Source organism: Felis catus, chromosome C1, assembly GCF_018350175.1.
Source record: "Felis catus isolate Fca126 chromosome C1, F.catus_Fca126_mat1.0, whole genome shotgun sequence".
Lineage (NCBI taxonomy): Eukaryota > Metazoa > Chordata > Mammalia > Carnivora > Felidae > Felis > Felis catus.
Window position 1 is genome coordinate 125,327,918 of NC_058375.1, and position 20,022 is coordinate 125,347,939.

At 40.4% G+C, this 20,022-nt stretch overlaps 1 long non-coding RNA gene across 1 annotated transcript in view; it reads left to right on the plus strand.

Annotated features, from left to right (window-relative positions):
* LOC111561841 overlaps positions 1–16,956 on the plus strand; it is a 49,278-nt gene extending 32,322 nt beyond the window's left edge. The window contains exon 3 of the long non-coding RNA XR_002744775.2: positions 15,726–16,956. This is a non-coding gene — a long non-coding RNA (uncharacterized LOC111561841). The remainder of the gene's footprint in view (positions 1–15,725) is intronic.
* The last annotated feature ends 3,066 nt before the right edge of the window (positions 16,957–20,022 follow it).

A 20,022-nucleotide genomic window follows, 5' to 3' on the forward strand; every position in this document is an offset into this window, starting at 1 on the left:
GACCCTGAGAAATTAACAGGAACCCATGGGGGAGGGGAAGGAAAAAAAAAAAAAAAACAGGTTAGAGTGGGAGAGAGCCAAAGCATAAGAGACTCTTAAAAACTGAGAACAAACTGAGGGTTGATGGGGGGTGGGAGGGAGGAGAGGGTGGGTGATGGGTAATGAGGAGGGCACCTTTTGGGATGAGCACTGGGTGTTGTATGGAAACTAATTTGTCAATAAATTTCATATAAAAATAAAAAAAAAAAAAAAAAAAAAAAAAGAAGCACAAAAAGAATATCTCATAAAATAAAATACCCAATGCCTTGAGAATATTTCATATATTTGAACACTTACATAATTCTTTTATGTTTTTCAACATATTTCTTGTTCTTTACCTGTGGTGGTCTCATTCCTTTTATCATAAATTTTAAAAACTGGGATTTAAAAAAAAAAAAAAAAAAAAAAAAAAAAAAGAAAACTGATTGCACAATTTGAGTGTACCTCACACAGCAGGATTGTGCATTACAGTAAACAAAGACCTTGAGGCATAAATATAACTAGAAGACAAAGATGGTGGAAAATAGTTCATGTCTTAAAACTCATAAATGGCTTTCTTAGTGGTATACAAATGTGTGTGTGTGTGTGTATACACACACACACACACATATGTGTGTATCCCCCTCCCCCATTCATGTTGAAAATTCACTGTTCAACATTTAGAGAGAAAGAGACTATGGAGCACCTGGGTGGCTCAGTCAGCTGAGCATAAGACTCTTGATTTTGGGTCAGGTCATGATTCTAGGATCATGCAATCCAGACCTGTGTTGGGCTGCACACACACTGAGTGTGGATCCTGCTTAAGATTCTCTCTTTCCTGGGGCGCCTGGGTGGCACAGTCGGTTAAGCGTCCGACTTCAGCCAGGTCATGATCTCGCGGTCCGTGAGTTCGAGCCCCGCGTCAGGCTCTGGGCTGATGGCTCAGAGCCTGGAGCCTGTTTCCGATTCTATGTCTCCCTCTCTCTCTGCCCCTCCCCCGTTCATGCTCTGTCTCTCTCTCTGTCCCAAAAATAAATAAACGTTGAAAAAAAAAATTAAAAAAAAAAAAAAAAGATTCTCTCTTTCCCTCTGCCCCTCTCCCCAACTCACATGCCCTCTTTCACTAAAATTTAAAAAAAAATTCATAAAGAATTATTTAAAAATACTTTTTTAAAGGAAAGGATTATACACTGTGGCTATCACCCCTTCTCTCCCAACTATATTTGGGTATTTTCTACATATCTTGGAGGGCAGAATTGAATGATGTGATAATTACCTAGTTGTGAAAATAAAAGATAACACCTAGTCCTTGAAATAGCAAAACTCATCTTGGTGGTCCTAGTGAAATTCCAGCTCATTGTTCAGAAAGAGGTTTGGCTCCCAGAGGCCCACTCTCTACTGTGGTAAACGGCAAGCAAATATGCTGTGCTCACTTCACCCAATGAACAAAAAGCCTCCAAAGCCAAATTACAGTAAAACTCAGCAGCCAACTCTTACCACTTCCTGATTCTTCACATTCCTCTCTCTCTCTCTGAGTTTGCAAGGTAGCAAGTGCACTTTGAAGGGTATCATTTAAATTTTCATTAAGGTGGGTCCCTGGGTGGCTCAGTCAGTTAAGCATCTGACTTCAGCTCAGGTTGTCATCTCATGGTTTGGGAGTTTGAGCCCTGTGTCGGACTCTGTGCTGACAATTCAGAGCCTGGAGCCTGTTTTGGATTCTGTGTTTCCCTCTCTCTCTACACCCTCCGCTGCTTGTGCTCTGTCTCTATCTCTTAAAAAATTAATAAACACTATTTTTTAAAAATTTCATTAAAGTGCTACACTATTTTGATGTTCTCCTTCAACAAAACATGTTTAATGAGTAATAATAGTTCGTTACTTTTACTTGTGTTTTTAGAATGCAATCCAGGCAAAGAAGGGATTCTTACCATCAATTTAAGAGCTTCATCAGAGAGAAATTTACTTTCTCTCTTAGTTTCCTGAAGACACTTCCTTAATTCATTGTTGTGTAAAACACGAAAAAGGAATCAGAATTTAAAAAAAAAAGCATAATGCTAGATAAACCTATCTTCTAATGTGTGACTCCTTTCACAAATAAAGAGGTAGCTCTTTACATTTGTGAAGCTTGTCTTGAATTGGTACTGTTTATAGAACACATGAAATAGGTCAGTAGGATGATCTACTAGAGTGGAAGTAACCACAATGAAATCACAAAAAAATATTTGAAAGGGCAATGCTACCTGCTGTTCCCAAATGGATATTTCTTCAGCAAGTGAAGTTCTCTGTTTTCTTTCTTAAAAGTATTGACCTTCTCAGTTATTTGCTGTAAACTAACTAAAAGGAGATAACACATTTTCTAAGGTTGTTACCAAACCAGTGACATCGAATAATCCCAGTGTATTAGCAGCACAGATACATGATCTGACAGGTGGGTGTAACTAACATTTTAGCTTTCCTGTTGTGCCTGAAGAAATCAAGTTTTAGCACATTCTAAACCTAAGAAAACCTTATTTCAATGAGATTCCTATTTAAAATATTGTCCAAAATGGAGAAACACAATAAAATATCTTCTAATTTCTCTCCCATCTGGAAGCATCCTTCTTGGAAAATTCAATCACTTCAAATACTTATGTCACCACCAGAGATGAAACAGAAAAATCAAATCCTATCAACTTACATTTCTCTCTTCCAAGTATTAAGGTACATAGATAGGTCCCTGCAAATAAAGGAACAAACAAAAACAAAAAACCATCATTTAGTCTTGATTTGAGCCACTTACACCCCCAGGTGCTATTTGGAATTCCACACAAGGAAAGCTCAAACCGCTGACTGATTGACTACTCAAAGGCCTTGGATGACTTCCTGCTGCTCACAGATTGCCGTTCATGAACCCGAGGCTGGGGGCCCTGGAGGACAAGGTCTTTGTAATCAAACATACGGGTACCATCTCAGCTTTACAATTAGTGGCCGGAGGATCCGGATTAATAGCAATTCCTAGAAGACAAACTTTTTTCATCCCAATGTGAGAATGTTACCCTCCAACCTTACAGGAATATTATTCAACACACACGAAGGACCCAATTACAGGCAACACATGTAAGCTCTAGAACAGACTCCTCTAACAGGGATTATTTCTGTCATCTGACCATAAAGTGCAAACTTCTCTTCTGTTGGCCCAGTGTGAGAGCTCTCATGCTCTGAGATCACTCTTCCCCGCCACCACTGCTGCATTCAAAGGGATGAACACCAGCCTTTGAGGGCTTGCTAAGTGTCAGGCATTCACCCTGGCTGTCAACAGACAACACCACAGAATCACCACAGTCTATTAAGCCCATGCAGAATACATTACCCCCATTTGCAACAAATTCATTTCCACTCATTCTCCCCTGGCATGAATGGCTCCCTCCACCTCAGACTCAAAACCATAGTTTAAACCTCTCTTGTGACACACACCCTGCCTGGCAATATCTGGCTTCGTCTCTAAGCTTAGGCTTCTTGATAGGCTTGTAGATAGAGTGTTTTCTCATTCTCACATTTCACCAAGAACCAGGTCATAGCAAAGTACTCACTCCAAACCTCAGGCTCATATCATTACTTGTTTCCTAACCATTTCTATGTAAAATTACACTCATTTCATTCCCTCTACTCTGGTGACATGTTCCTCCTCCTGATGTCTTAAGAGATGGCAACTCCCTCCACATTATCACGTAGGCTCCAAACAGGGAAGAGAAAGATGAATTTCAAGAGTTAACAAGTCAATTAGACATCAGAAGTCACCATATTTATCCTTAGGTGAATTAAAACGCACATCAAGGGGCACCTGGGTGGCTCAGTTGGTTGCATGTCTGACCTTGGCTCAGGTCATGATCTCACGGTTCATGGGTTCTACCATCCCATCGGCCTCTGTGGTGATAAGTAGGAGCCTGGAGCCCACTTTGGACTCTGTGTCTCCCTCCCCCACTCACACTCTGTCTCTCTCACTCAAACATTAAAAAAAAAAACCATCAAACACCAGTACTGAGAAAATATTGCAAAGAAAACTAAAGCTTAAATTCTTACCATGATATTCTTGAGGCTCTAAGAGGGGAAAAAACAAAATTAAATTTGTTGTCAAAACATATTAGTAAAAACCTATAGTTCCTGATAAATAGCAAAATAGTAAGTAATCCAATGAAATTACAATAATTTTATTTTGCATAATTAATTTACAGCAAGAAGTTGCTGCAGCCAACTTCTTCAAAGAGGTAGGTTGCCTGTTTTCTCCTCTAGGATTTTGATGGTTTCCTGTCTTACATTAGATCTTTCATCCATTTTGAGTGTGTGTGTGTGTGTGTGTGTGTGTGTGTGTGTGTGTTTCAGAACATGGTCCACGTTCATTCTTCTCACTGTCCAGTTTTCCCAGTACCACTTGCTGAAGAGACTTTTTTTCCATTAGATATTCTTTCTTGCTTTGTCAAAGATTAGTCGGCCATATGTTTGAGGGTCCGCTTCTGGGTTCCCTATTCTGTTCCACTGATCCATGTGTCTGTTTTTGTGCCCATACCACACTGTCTTGATGATGGCAGCTTTGTAATATACCATGAAGTCCAGAATTGTGATGTCTCCAGCTTTGTTTTTCTTTTTCAACATTACTTTGGCTATTCAGGGTCTTTCTCTGCTGTCCCCTATGCTTTTTCCAAGCCCAGTGATTAATTTTATGACTATTATTCTAAATTCTTGTTCTGTTATATTCCTTAAATCGTTTTTGATAAATTCATTAGCTGTTGCTACTTCCTGGAGTTTCTTTTGAGGAGAATTCTTCCGTTTCGTCATTTTGGGTGGTCCCTGCGGTTGCTCCAAACTGCAGGGCACTTCCCCTGTGTTGTCCGGAGTAGCTTGTGTTGATGGGCGGGACCGCAGTCAGACCTGATGTCTGCCCCCAGCTCACCACTGGGGCCACAGTCAGACTGGTGTGTACCTTATCTTTCCCTCTCCCAGGGGCAGGACTCACTGTGGAGTGGTGTGGCCCCTGTCTGGGCTACTTGCACACTGCCAGGCTTTTGGTGCTGCTTCGATGGGATCTGGCATTTTAGCCGGGGTGGATCCACAAGGTGCACAGGGGCGGGAGGGGCAGACTCAGCTCGCTTTGCCTTTGGTGGTCTGCTTCTGGAGGGGCCCTGTGGCACCAGGAGGGAGGCAGACCCATTGGAGGGATGGATCCACAAGAAGCACAGTGTTGGGTGTTTGCGCAGTGCAGGCAAGTTCCATGATGGGAACTGGTTCCCTTTGGGATTTTGGCTAGGGGATGGGCGAGGGAGATGGCGCTGGCTAGCGCCTTTGTTCCCCGCCAAGCTGAGCTCTGGCCTCTGGGGCTCAACAACTCTCCCTTCCATTGTCCTTTAGCCCTCCTGCTCTCCGAGCAGAGCTGCTGACTTATAACATTCCAGGTTAAGTCCCGCTGGCTGTCAGAACTCATGCAGTCTGGCCCCTCCGCTTTTGCAAGCCAGACTCGGGGGCTCTGCCTTGCCAGGCAGGCTGCCCCTCCACCGCCCCGGCTCCCTCCCACCAGTCTGTGTAGCACGCACGACCTCTCCGCCCTTCCTACCCTCTTCTGTGGGCCTCTTGTCTACACTTGGCTCTGGAGAGTCTGTTCTGCTAGTCTCCTGGCATTTTTCTGGGTTATTTAGGCAGATGTGGGTGGAATCTAAGCAATCAGCAGGACACAGTGAGCCCAGTGTCCTCCTACACCACCATCTTCCACGATCTCTCTCTTCCTGACAGCTGATGTTTAAAAAAAGAGCAAAAAGTGCTCTCAGACATCAGTCACCCCTGACAAATTCTAGCTCAATCAAATCTAGGCATGACCCAGTTTTGACACCATTAATGTATTTCCCCATTCTAAAGTTTTAAAGGATGATGAAAGGCTGAGGCCAGCCCTAAACTCCTGCCAGGATATTGGAATATCATCATGCTATCAAAAAGCCACTTAGGAAACTCTTAGCTTCCCTGTGTCACCCAGCCCCATGGGCAGGGGAAATGAAAAGGAATATGAACACACCAAATACTTAATATGTGTGTTTCTTTGTGAAGGCAAGTTTTCTACAGTGGCAGGGAGAGGGGCAATTACTCATTTAGAAATAAATTCCAAAGTATTCTGTTCTTCCAGAAAAGATCTGCCCTCAAAAGGAACTAAGAGCCTAACTGGGGATTTCCCAAAGAGTAAGCAATACAGGTGAGGGAAAATACTCAACTCCAGGGCTCTCTCCTTCCTGTCTCACCTGGGAGTAAATTCAGCCTAACTCCTAGCCAGATAAATATAAAAACCTCACACTCATGTCGTATTTACCTCAGTTTCTTTACCAGCACATAACATTTACCTTTCAACACAACTTATAAGGCATAGTAAAGTAAAAACCACACAGTTTGAACACAGACAGGAAGCATTAGAATCACACTTCCTATGGCAGAGATGTAGGGATTATCAGTCTGGGAACTTAAAACCACTTCCATTCCTATGATAATGCAGACAATGAAAAAAGTGAACAACATGCAAAAAGAGATGGTGAATGTAAGCTAACAAACATTAGCACCTCTGTTGCTCTAGTTACCTTTATTATTCTTATTTTACTAACAATCCTTGAATTTGCCCTAGCCCTAATTCAAGCTTATGTTTTTACCCTACTAGTAAGCCTATACCTACATGACAATACCTAATGACCCACCAAACCCATGCATATCACATAGTCAACCCTAGCCCATGACCACTTACGGGAGCCCTTTCAGCCCTCCTAATAACTTAAAGGTCTAGCCATATGACTTCACTATAACTCAACATTACTACTAACTTTAGGAACAACTACCAACATATTAACCATATACCAATGATGGCGAGACATTATCCGAGAATACATTCCAAGGTCACCACACACCTATTGTTCAAAAAGGTCTGCGATACAGAATAATTCTCTTCATTGTCTCAGAAGTGTTCTTTTTTGCAGGCTTCTTCTGAGCTTTCTACCACTCAAGCCTAGCCCCAACTCCCGAATTAGGAGGCTGCTGACCACCTACAGGTATTACCCCTCTTAACCCCCTAGAGGTCCCATTACTTAATACCTCAGTACTTCTAGCCTCCGGAGTATCAATTACTTGAGCTAACCACAGCCTAATAGAAGGTAATCGAAAACACATACTCCAGGCCCTATTTATTACAATTTCCCTGGGAGTGTACTTCACACTCCTTCAAGCTTCAGAATACTATGAAACATCATTCACAATCTCAGATGGAGTTTATGGATCCACTTTCTTTATAGCCACAGGATTCCACGGACTACATGTAATCATTGGCTCTACTTTCCTAATTGTATGCTTCTTGCGTCAACTGAAATATCATTTCACATCAAATCATCACTTCAGATTTGAAGCCGCTGCTTGATACTGACATTTCGTAGACATGGTCTGACTACTCCTATATGTTTCTGTTTATTGATGAGGATCCTATTCCTTTAGTATTAACAAGTACAGCTGACTTCCAATCAACCAGTTTCAGTATAGTCCGAAAAGGAATAATAAACGTAATACTCACTCTACTCACCAACACACTCCTATCCACACTACTTGTATTGATCGCATTCTGATGACCTCAACTAAATATCTACGCAGAAAAAGCAAGCCCATATGAGTGTGGATCTGACCCTATAGGGTCTGCTCGTTTACCCTCCTCCATGAAATTTTTCTTAGTAGCCATCACATTTCTGTTGTTCGACCTAGAAATTGCGTTGTTACTACCCCTCCCTTGAGCCTCACAAACAAATAACCTATCGACTATGCTCACCATGGCTCTTCTACTAATCTCACTATTAGCTGCAAGCCTAGCCTATGAATGAACCCAAAAAGGACTAGAGTGAACTGAATATGATAATAAGTTTAAATTAAAACAAATGATTTCGACTCATTAGATTTTAGTTTGCCTTATAATTATCAAATGTCTATAGTCTATATTAATATCTTTCTAGCTTTCATTATGTTATTTATAGGACTAACATATCAGTCCCATCTAATATCCTCCCTCTTATGCCTAAAAAGTATAATGCTATCTCTATTCATTATAATAACTGTAGCAATCCTAAATAGCCATTTCACACTAGCTAGCATAACCCTATTATCTTACTAGTATTCGCAGCCTGCGAAGCAGCATTGGGCCTATCCTTACTAGTAATAGTATCAAACACATACGGTACTGACTATGTACAAAACTCAAACCTCCTACAATGCTAAAAATTATTATCCCTACTGCAACACTCATACCACTAACATGACTATCAAAACCCAACATAATCTGAATCAACTCAACAGCCTACAGCCTTTTAGTTAGCCTCATTAGCCTTACTTACCTCAACAAACTAGGCGAGAACAGTCTTAACTTCTCACTATTATTTTTCTCAGACTCACTCTCTGCACCCCTATTGGTACTAACAACATGACTCCTACAATTAATACTTATAGCCAGCCAATCACACCTATCAAAAAAACCCCTAACCTGAAAAAAACTATATATTACAATACTCATTCTCCTGCAGCTTCTCTTAATTATAACATTTACTGCCACAGAATTAATTATATTCTACATTCTATTTGAAGCCACATTAATCCCTACCCTAATCATCATTACCCGATGGAGTAACCAAACAGAACGATTAAATGCCGGCCTATATTTCTTATTCTACACCCTAATAGGCTCACTACCTCTACTGGTCGCACTATTATATATCCAAAATACAACAGGATCCTTAAATTTCCTAATTATTCAATACTGAGCCAAGCCAATTTCAACCACTTGATCCAATATTTTTCTCTGATTAGCATGCATAATAGCATTTATAGTAAAAATACCTCTGTATGGACTCCATCTCTGACTACCAACAGCACACGCTGAAGCTCCTATTGCCGGATCAATAGGTCTTGCCGCCATATTATTGAAACTAGGAGGATACAGAATGATACGTATTACAGTCTTACTTAACCCTGTAACAAACCAAATAGCATACCCCTTCATAATACTATCCCTATGAGGAATAGTTATAACAAGCTCTATCTGCCTACGCCAAACAGACCTAAAATCTCTAGTTGCATACTCATCTGTAAGTCACATAGCTCTAGTAATTGTAGCAGTACTAATCCAAACACCATGAAGCTATATAGGAGCAACAGCTCTCATAATCGCCCACAGACTAACTTCATCAATACTATTCTGCCTCGCAAACTCAAACTATGAACGAGTATATAGCTGAACAATAATCCTAGCATGAGGCTTACAAACTATTCTTTCCCTAATAGCTGTCTGATGACTACTAGCTAGTCTTGCAAACCTAGCCTTGCCCCCTACAATTAATTTAATCAGAGAGCTATTTGTAGTAATAGCCTCCTTCTCATGATCTAACATTACCATTATTCTCATAGGTACAAATATTATCACCACAGCCCTATACTCTCCTTACATACTTATTACAACCCAACGAGGTAAGTATACACACCATATTAAAAACAACCCATCATTTACATGAGAAAATGCTCTAATAACTTTCCACCTACTCCCACTCTTTCTCCTATCGCTTAATCCTAAAATCATACTGGGTCCTATTTACGGTATATATAGTTTAACAAAAACATTAGATTGTGAATCTAATACCAGAAGTGTAAACCTTCCTATTTACTGAAAAAGTATGCAAGAACTGCTAATTCATGCCTCCGCGTATAAAAACGTGGCTTTTTCAACTTTTATAGGATAGAAGTAACCACTGGTCTTAGGGACCAAAAAATTGGTGCAACTCCAAATAAAAGTAATAAACTTATTTGCCTCATCTATACTAACTGCAATATTCATCATACTACTACCCATTATCACATCTAATACTCAGCTATACAAAAATAATCTATACCCACACTATGTAAAAACCACAATTTCCTATGCCTTTGCTATTAGCATGGTCCTGACCATAATATTTATTTCCTCCAGACAAGAAGCAATCATCTCAAACTGACATTGACTATCGATCCAAACTCTTAAACTATCACTAAGCTTTAAGCTAGACTATTTCTCAATTATTTTTGTACCTGTAGCACTCTTCGTTACATGGTCAATTGTAGAATTTTCAATATGATACATACACGCAGATCCATACATTAACCGATTTTTTAAAATATCTCCTTATATTCCTAATTACCATAATAGTCTTAGTAACCATGAACCCCTAAGATTTTAAAGTGATTCGAGATATCAAGAGCACCATAACAGAAATAAAAAATGCCTTTGATGGGTTAACAGACTCAACATAGCTGAGGAAAGAATCATTGAGCCTAAAGAAATGCCAAAAAGGAAACACAAAGAAAAAAAATAAAAAATATGGCACAGAAAACCCAAGACCAGTGGGACAATTGCAAAATGTGTAATACACACGTTAGGAATACCAGGACAATGGAGAAGAGAGTTATTTGAAGCAATAATGACTGAGGATTTTCCCAAATAAATAGTCACCAAATCACAGATCCAGGATGCTCAAAAAATCAAAAGCAGGACAAATACCCAAGACAAACATACAAATGACTAATAACAAGAATAAAAAACCCACCAACTATGCTTAATATATTCAACTATGGATAATTAAAACAGCCTCTGAAATCTGGAGCAGGGGTTGTGGGTGTGAGGAGAGAGGGGTTAGAACACCTTACCCAAGAGGAACAAGGATAAGAAATACCTGAGATTTCTTTTCATAAACCATGCAATCAAGAAGAATGGAATATTTCAAGTGTTAAAAGAAACATCAAACTATCTAACCAGTGAAATTATCCTTCAAACACACTACAGAGTAAGGAAAATTATCAGGGATAATGACTGGCATTACTTCAATGGTAAAGAAGTCAGTTCTCCAAAAAGGCACAACAGTTTCTAATGTGCATGCATTAGCAAGAGATGTGTCAAGATACATAAGGCCAACATTGACAGAACTGCTGGTAGAAAGAGCTGAATCCATTACTACAGCTGGAGAATTCAATACCCTCTATCAGTCACTGACAGATCCAGCATACAGATATTCAGTAAGATCACAGATGACCTGAACAGTATCACCAATCAACTGGATCCATTACCATCTGTAGAACACTTCATCCAACAGAAAATTACATATTCCTGTCAAGCTCACAGAACATTCACTGAGATAGGCCATATTTGCGGCCATAAGATACATCTGAACAGCCACAATAACAGAAATCATAGGAACTATGTTCTCAGACCACAAATGAGTCAAATTAGACCTCACGAACAGAAAGATATCTGGAAAATGACAAAAACATTGTAGATTAAATAAACTTCTGAAGAACACATGGTCTGTTAGAGGGGAGGTTTGTGGGGGGATGGGCAAAAGAGGTCAAGGGGATCAAGAGTACATTTATGGTGATGAGCACTGAGAAATGTGAAGAATTGCAGAATCATAATGTACACCTGAATCTAATATTACATTGTATGTACATTATACTTGAACTTAAAAAAATATATATGTGTCAAAGAAGACACTTCTACAGAAATTTTTAAATAGTTCAATCTAAATGATAGTGACAATTGAACAGATTAGAGGGAAATTTGTAATACTGAGTGCATATAAAGGCACAGTGAGTATAAAATTTTCTGCTTATTTATGATTTAAAAAATATAAGGTACTTTAGTATACTCACAGCAAGTACAGTTCTGAAGAGGTAAATTAGAAATGCACAAATTCCCAGGGAGGCAGTAATAATGTTATGATTCCACAGAATTCCAAACACATCAGAGCCAAGAGAGAAATGGTATGCTAAAATATGGAGAAGCTGAAATAACATTGGAGACAACAAGGAATCCATCAAAGACATTTACAATATATCTGTCACAAAGAATCATCTTTACAAACTCTCAACCAATCTCCAGGAGACTTTCAAATGCCTCCTCAAAGGAGGAGGACAGACGGCTTAGAAAGCAGCAGGAGCAAACTTTTGGGAGTGATGGAGTGTGTTTACTCTCTTACTGTGGTGATAGCTTCATTACTCCTTACATATGTCAAATATCAACAAATCATTTCCTTTAAAAAGGTGTTACTATACATAAATTACACCACACTGAAGCTATAGGAAAACTCTAACAGGCAACACTTAGGGATTTTATTTTGCTGACAAACACATTCCAAATACTTTCTAAATAGTTAACTTAAGAATTTATAAACAAACTTAAAATAGAAAAATATGTAATGCAAACATATGGTAGATAAGAAGTCAATGACTTCTATTGTACATTCTTAAAGTACCTAAATAAACTCCTTTGAAATATCCCCAAAAATATGCCCAAAATTTTTGGAAGAATAGGAGAAAGTAACAATAAAAAATGTACTAGAGATACAAATGAGAATGTTAGACAGATAGATGTTTACAGATAGGGATATAACTGAGAGAGATGGGTAGTTGCTATTATAAATATGAGATTATTATTCCAAGCAAATTATACTTCTTTTTCACTTCCTAAACCCATTAACATTTTCTTTTAATGTTTGATACCAAATCATAGCCCAAAATGTCAGATTTCTGAAGTAAATAAAGATTTGCATAATCAGATGATCTTGTATATTCTGATGATATCTACGAGATTTTAAGTTCCTCTGAATACACCCGTCAAATAGCCAATGAAAGGAATTCACATTCCTATTTCACAGTATTGTACCTAAATCAATAAATAACAACTATGAAAATTAATTTCTAAAAGAATACAAAAGTCCTGGATATGGTCATCAAAACAAAAGAACACATATCATTTTACAAAAACTAGACTTACCAGTATTTTAGGAGCAAACACACACACAATGCAATTCACACGAATTCACATACGAAGCTGTAATTTTGTGCAACTGAACCTTTCTAGAAAGTAGCCTCCACAATGTGTACCATTTGTTTCTTCAGCTCTCAGAACTGAGGTCACTAAAATGTGTGCTGATTGGAAATGTACACCGTCTTTGAGTGGCCACTGTCTGAAAGAGAGCAGGGGCTGTCAGCACAATGATCATGGGGATCAAATGCACCAAAAATGGGCCATATTGATATGAATGTAAACCATCCTCAGTCTTGGGTACTCTTGAAACATCTGGCAGCTGTCTAGCTGCTAATATTAGTAATTGACTCCTTTTTTAAAAAAAAAAATTATTGTCAAGTTAGCTAACATACAGTGTATACAGTGTGCTCTTGGTTTGGGGGGTAGATTCCGTGATTCATAGCATATATACAACACCCAGTGCTCATCCCAACAAGGGCCCTCCTCAATGCCCATCATCCATTTCCTCCCTCTCCCATCACCCCCCCCCATCAACCCTGTTTGTTTTCCATATTCAAGAATCTCTTATGGTTTGCCTCCCTCTCTGAAACTATTTTTTCCTCTTCTCTTACCCCATGGTCTTCCATTAAGTTTCTCAAGTTCTGCATGTGAGTGAAAACATGATAATCTGTCTCTGACTATACCCTCCAATTCCATCCATGTTGTTGCAAATGGCAGGATTTCATTCTTTCTCATTGCCAAGTAGTTTTCTCTTGTATGTATAATCCACATCTTTATGCATTCATCAGTTGATGGACATTTGGGCTCTTTCCATAATTTGGCTATTGTTGAAAGCATTGCTGTAAATGGTATAAAGGGTATATGTGCCCCTATGAATCAGCTCTCCTGTATCATTTGGATAAATTCCTAGTAGCGCTATTGCTGGGTCATAGGGTGGTTCTATTTTTAATTTTTTGAGGAACCTCCACACTGTCTTCCAGAGTGGCTGCACCAGTTTGCATTCCCACTGATAATGCAAGAGGGTTCCTGTTTCTCCACATTCTCGCCAACATCTGTTTCCTGAGTTGTCAGTTTTAGCCACTCTGACTGGTGGGTGGTATCTCAGTGTGGTTTTGATTTGTATTTCCCTGATGATGAGTGATGTTGCGCAGTGTCTGTCGGCCATCCGGATGTCTTCTTTGGAGAAGTGTCTATTCATGTCTTCTGCCCATTTCTTCACTAGATTATTTCTTTTTGGGTGTTGAGTTTGGTAAGTCTTTTATAGATTTTGGATACTAACTCTTTATCTGTCATTTGCAAATATCTTCTCCCATTGTGTCAGTTGCCTTTTAGTTTTGTTGATTGTTTCCTTTGCAGTGCAGAAGCTTTTTATCTTCATGAGGTCCCAATTGTTCATTTTTGCTCCTATTTCCCTTGCCTTCAGAGATGTGTGGAGCAAGAAATTGCTGTGGCTGAGGTCAAAGAGGTTGTTGCCTGTTTTCTCCTCTATGGTTTTGATGGTTTCCTGTCTCACATGTAGGTATTTCATTCATTTTGAGTTTATTTTTGAGTATGGTGTAAGAAAGTGGTCCAGTTTCATTCTTCTGCATGTTGCTGTACAGTCTCTTCACTACGTTCTCACAGACAATGGCCATTAACAGGGGCAGGTGGGAAATACAACAAAAGTTAGTTTATGCAAAACTCAGAGATGAGGTAGGAGAGAGAGCTGAACTGATCTATGAGATGCAACCCAGGTAGAGAAGGAAAATTCTAATAAAGACGACCAAGAAATTTCCTCCTTTGTAGTCTCAAAAGAAACAGAATAGATTCTATTTTGACTAGAGTTATTCATGGGGGATGATTCTGCCTCAATACAAGGGTTGTTCCAGACTACTGGGGCTTTCCAGATCCAGCTCTATGAATCTGGTGCCTGCCAATCTAAAGAAATCTACTTATTTCTATAGGTATTCCCTGTCTCTCTCCCCTGGGGGGTACAGATTTTGATGTTTAAAAATATTTATGTATTTTTTGAGAAAGAGGGACCATGCAAGTGGGGGAGGGGCAGAGAGAGAGGGACATAAAGAGTCCCAAGCAGGCTCTGAGCTGTCAGTGAAAAGCCCAACATGGGGCTCGATCTCACAAACCGTGAGATCATGACATGAGCCAAAATCAAGAGTCACACACTTAACTGATTGAGCCACCCAGGTACCCTATAGGTTTGCCTTTTCATAAGTAAGTGAAACATTCACATCGGGATCTAGGTATATCTTTATATTCGAATAATCCTAAAGACATTTGGGAACTTTTTGCTTTGGGTAAATCAACCCTCTGCACATACATGGTTAAAGAAAGGACAAATTCCTTCACTTCCTGATCATGTGGCTCCTAGTGATTTTCCTATTGTACATGTCCCAGCAGGATGCAGCTAGTTTCTGCTGGGCTGCTCAGAACTCCCATCAATGTTATGGGACAGAGTCCCTAGGGGCAGCCTCCAAAACCACAAAGAATGGGCTGATCAGAAGTTCTTAGAAGTCAACAAACAAGGAAGCACAGAGCACAAAGGACATTTCACTTTTTAACCCTCTAGTGTGAACACCAATGCTTCAGATACCACTGTTCCCAGGGCTAGCAAACTTCACAAATATGAACAGTGTGCTGACAGGAAAACAAATCACATCTAAGATGGACCCTAAACTTACAAGGCTTGAATCAGGATCTTGACAGGGCTTCCATGAGTCAATCTAATATCCATAGATGATATTAAATAAGTTTCTTACATTTTTGAAAACAATTTTAATGAGATATAATTCACATATCATATAAGCCCCTATTAAAGACGAAGATCTCAGTGGCTTTTAGTATCTTAATAAATCCTTCCTTGTTGACACTATAAATATACTGTTTTTAGGTTTCCATCCTGTCAATGATGATCTTTTTGGACAAAGCAGCACAAACCGAACCCAGAACTGGATGTGGACAGCTGTGGAGAAACCTGGACTGTGGTCTTCAGTCTTCAGGAAGAACTGAAGTTCTTCTGAAGTTCCCATCAAGAACCCCATGAAAAAACTGTTGTTTAACCACAGTATGAATGAACCCAATAGGAAGGAAGAATCCACCTATGTCTCATGTTTACTCACATTTGGGTTTGAGTAACTAGGACACCAGAGCATGAGTAGACAGAAAAACACCCTCTGCACCTTCGTGTCCTGGTTGTTATCAGGGGGCACCAGGGCACCAGGGAGGAAGTGGGGGTGGGAATGGAGTGGGGTGATAATTGGGGCTGGAGGTGGTGTTTCAGTAAAGGTGGGATTGGGGAGGGTGTGTGTGTCAGGAGAAGAAGGGGGTGAGGGACAGTACCAAGATCAGATCAAGTTCTTGAGTGGAGGAAGGGGGGTTCAGACAGGTTAGTTGGTCAGCAGGTCAACAAATCACTAGGTGAGCAGGACACAAGTAGCAGCTGGAGCAGAGGAGGATCCATCTATCTTCAAGCCTTCAACTCCCTGAGCATTGCTTTAACAGCCTGTAACATTTATACTCTCTCTCTCTCAACCAATCAGCTGCCTTCACCCCTGGGAGATCAACACAGACACCCAGCGTGACTTAATTTTTTAAAAAGCCACTTCTCACCTGCCACATCACCATGTGCCATCCCAATGACTGTTGCTCTCTGGAACACTGGCAGACCTTCTGGTTTCTGGTCCCTCCCAACCCAGGTCCCTTTCCCCTCTTCTTGGAGCTCTCTCCTCCTTTCAGAACTCCAACGAAATACATAAGCAGAGTGAGCATCTTCAACCCTCTCTAAATAACCCAAAGAAGATAGAACATACATAAGATATAGATCTTGATAGCAACCATCTAAATCCTACAGCAATATCCATTTATGTGTCCACATCTACATATAACACTGTTGAGGACACATTAACTTTAAGCACATAGGATGCAGATACAAAAATTCACACTATTTTGGCCATCCGTGAAATTTCAATATATTCCAGAGGAATGAAACACACAGAATATCTTTTGGTAATTTAATGTGCTAGAAATAGCTGCTAAAAACCTAACTAGAAATTCCCGTATGTTTAGTAATTGAGAAGTACCTTCATAAATATGAATAAAGAAATCCCAAAGAAAAAGAGCTATATTTGACTGAATGGTATGAGCATGATAAAATTATATCAAATATGTCTCCAGACCTGGAATATCCTGAAATATTGGTGTAAGAAGATTGTCTGGTCCCCAAATCATCTCTAACTGACCTAGACCTTTTAATACCCCAAATAGTGGTCGATCTGTCACTTGTCTATATGACCCTCCTACCCATTAGGATGGACTTTACATTATGCATCCCAGAGGAGGAATAATCCAAGGTGACTCTCATGGGATCTCATGGGATCTCCTGGGATCTGCAGGAATGAGAGCATTTTAAGAGAAATACTTCATCAGCTTATCTCCTGGGAGCCCTGAGACAACACCCATATTGTTGGCAGCACTAGGTGTGCTGGGCAGGGAGGGCCTAGCAGGTGGCCAGGGCCACCCCAATTATAACTGGAGCAGGGATCAGGGAAAGAAGCAGCAGTGAACAGAGACTGGGGGCCTCAAACAGGTGAGATCATTCATGGAGGTAAAGTAGTGTCCCCAAAGCCAGTATCAGCTTCCCATCTGGAGAGCCCTTTGTGGCCCCTGGGGACAGGGCCAGGAGCCTAGAGTTTGAGATCCAGCTGTGCTGCTTACCAGCTGTATGACCCTGGACTGGTTTCTTTCAGTAAAATGGTGTCCTTCCGTGTCCATGCCTGTGTCTATAACTGTGCTGTGGACAGGAGGAAGCCATGCCTTGAGCACCTGTGCACATTAGCATCACCATCTCCATGTGATGCAGGATCATCGAGCCCAATGGTCATGAATGGATTGAGATATCGCATCATGCAAAAAGGTGTTTTAATTATACCACAGGGACAGGACCCATTGGCAGAAAGAGTTGTACTTGAAAGGTGAGGAATGATTGTATACTTTTAAGTTTGGGGGTGTGTGGAGGGTAAAGATAATCTAAGTCTCTAAAGCGATTTGTGCATGTTAAAGAAGAGTCATGGGATCCTGGAGTTCTGGCTGTTGTGAAGACAGGGTTGCTTTCAGTCTCTAGCAAAACATCACCATTAAGGCAGACATGAGTGCCTTGAGCAGGGTCACGCTCTGCATGTCTCAGGGATTTATCAGTGGGCTGCAAGTTGTGAGAAAATATAATTTTGATTATTATTCTCTTCCCTTTGTTCTCCTCATTCCCCCACCCCAAACAATTTTTTAAGTTTCTTTATTTTGAGAGAAAGACACAGAGAGTGAGATGGGCAGAGAGAGCGGGAAAGAGAGAATCCCAAGCAGCATCCACTCTCATATTGCTGAGCCCAATGCAGGGTTGAACTCACACTATGAGATCATGGCCCAAGCTGAAATCAAGAATCAGAGCCTTAACTGACTGAGCCACCAAGGTGCCCCCCTGTCCTCTGAACAATTCTGACCCTTAAATCTTTAAGACTGTTGAAGGCAGGTGGAAGGCCTCATCTTCTGTAGCATCTTCCTGCTGAATAGAGACCTAGAGATGTCCCTACCTAATGGGTCAACATTGATTAGTCAGGAACGTATAGGGGAATTAGGAAAAGTGGAGGCAGACAAGTCCAATGTGGACATCAAAGAAGTATCTCTGTGGGTGGTAAGGACCATCTGTCAACCTGAAGTTATTGTAGTGATGGAGTCTTGGCACTAAGCAGAGAAACTTTGGAAAAGGCAACATATGAGGATTAGTATGGCTATAAGAGTGAGAAGTCCAACAAAGAGACCCATAATAGTTGACCATAGTCCTCCTGTGAACCAGGAACTTAACCAGTCCTTGAAAGAGAGGGAAGAATTTTGTAGACCCTTAATTTGAGCATAAGTGTCAGGTGGTAATCCTGTCTTATTTTTGTGAAAATCTGGAGTACAAACCTACGACTTTGCTTTAATGAAGCATAGGTGCCTCCTTGGGTTGCAGTCAGGATATCAAGGGCCATTCAGTTTTGGAGGGCCACTTTTTAAACTGAGCTGGGTCTTTTAAGATGGCTACTGTATGCCTGGCTAAAGCCTCTATTTGCAATTTTACATCAAAAGAGGTGGCCCCTGGGGCGAATATGGCTAAGGGATAAAACCACCAAGAAGTCCTGTTTGTTTGATGTCTAAATTTAACAATATCCTAATTATGAGGAATCACTGGCAAGTGGGAGAAAACTTGCCTCAGGAGATAAGGGCATCCCCAAGTGTATCATCCAATCCAGGTATAAGGAAGTGGGGCGATCCATTATATCCACAAGCATGGTTGACCCCAAGGACTGGGACACACTCTGGTTTTGTCATCCCAGCCACACAGAATTGGTCAAGGTGATAGCTGAGTTTACCACTGCGGGGAATCCATCCCATTTTCCAGCTGTTCAAATAATCATATGCCCATGGAGTCCTATTATTATGCCCAGATAAAAACAAGCAAGAAGAGTCTCTATACATGAGCTACTGTGGCAATTTCTCTGAAGTTTACCTCAAGTTGTCTAGCTTAGGCAAACAACAGACATTCAAAGACAATCAGAACTAGAGTTTAACACCTGCAAAGATATGTTACTGAATCATAATTTTCTCTCCAAAATCACCCTATTTCCAGAGGTAGCCAAATCAAAACTAATTCATTTGAAAAACAAGTTTGGTTTTAACAAACTTGGCCAAATTATTTACATAGGCTCAGCAAGAATAGTGACTGGTCATATAGATCTTTGCTAGACAAATTTGCTTTGCTGGAACTTTTTATAAAGAATGTTGATTGAACTTTTAGTAGCTGCTCTAAGCCAAAGTCCAAGCCAAATACTTGCCATCAGACATGCCTGCAGTACCTGTAGATGTGGGTGAATTCCTCTTCTTAAGGTTCCCCGAAGTGATATTCTTTACTCACCTGGTAAGGCTGCTGGGAAATCTGTAAGCAAGGTATCAGGCCAACAGTTCAAAGGGGCTTTGCTGGCTTAAGTTTCATTTTTTAAAATGCTTATTTTTGAGAGAAAGGGGGGGGGGATGAGTAGAAGAGGGTCAGAGAGAGAGGGAGAGAGAAGATCCTTGAAGGCTCTGTACTGACAGTGCAGAGTCTGATGTGGGGCTCGAACTCACAAACTGTGAGATCATGACCTGAGCTGAAGTTGGAT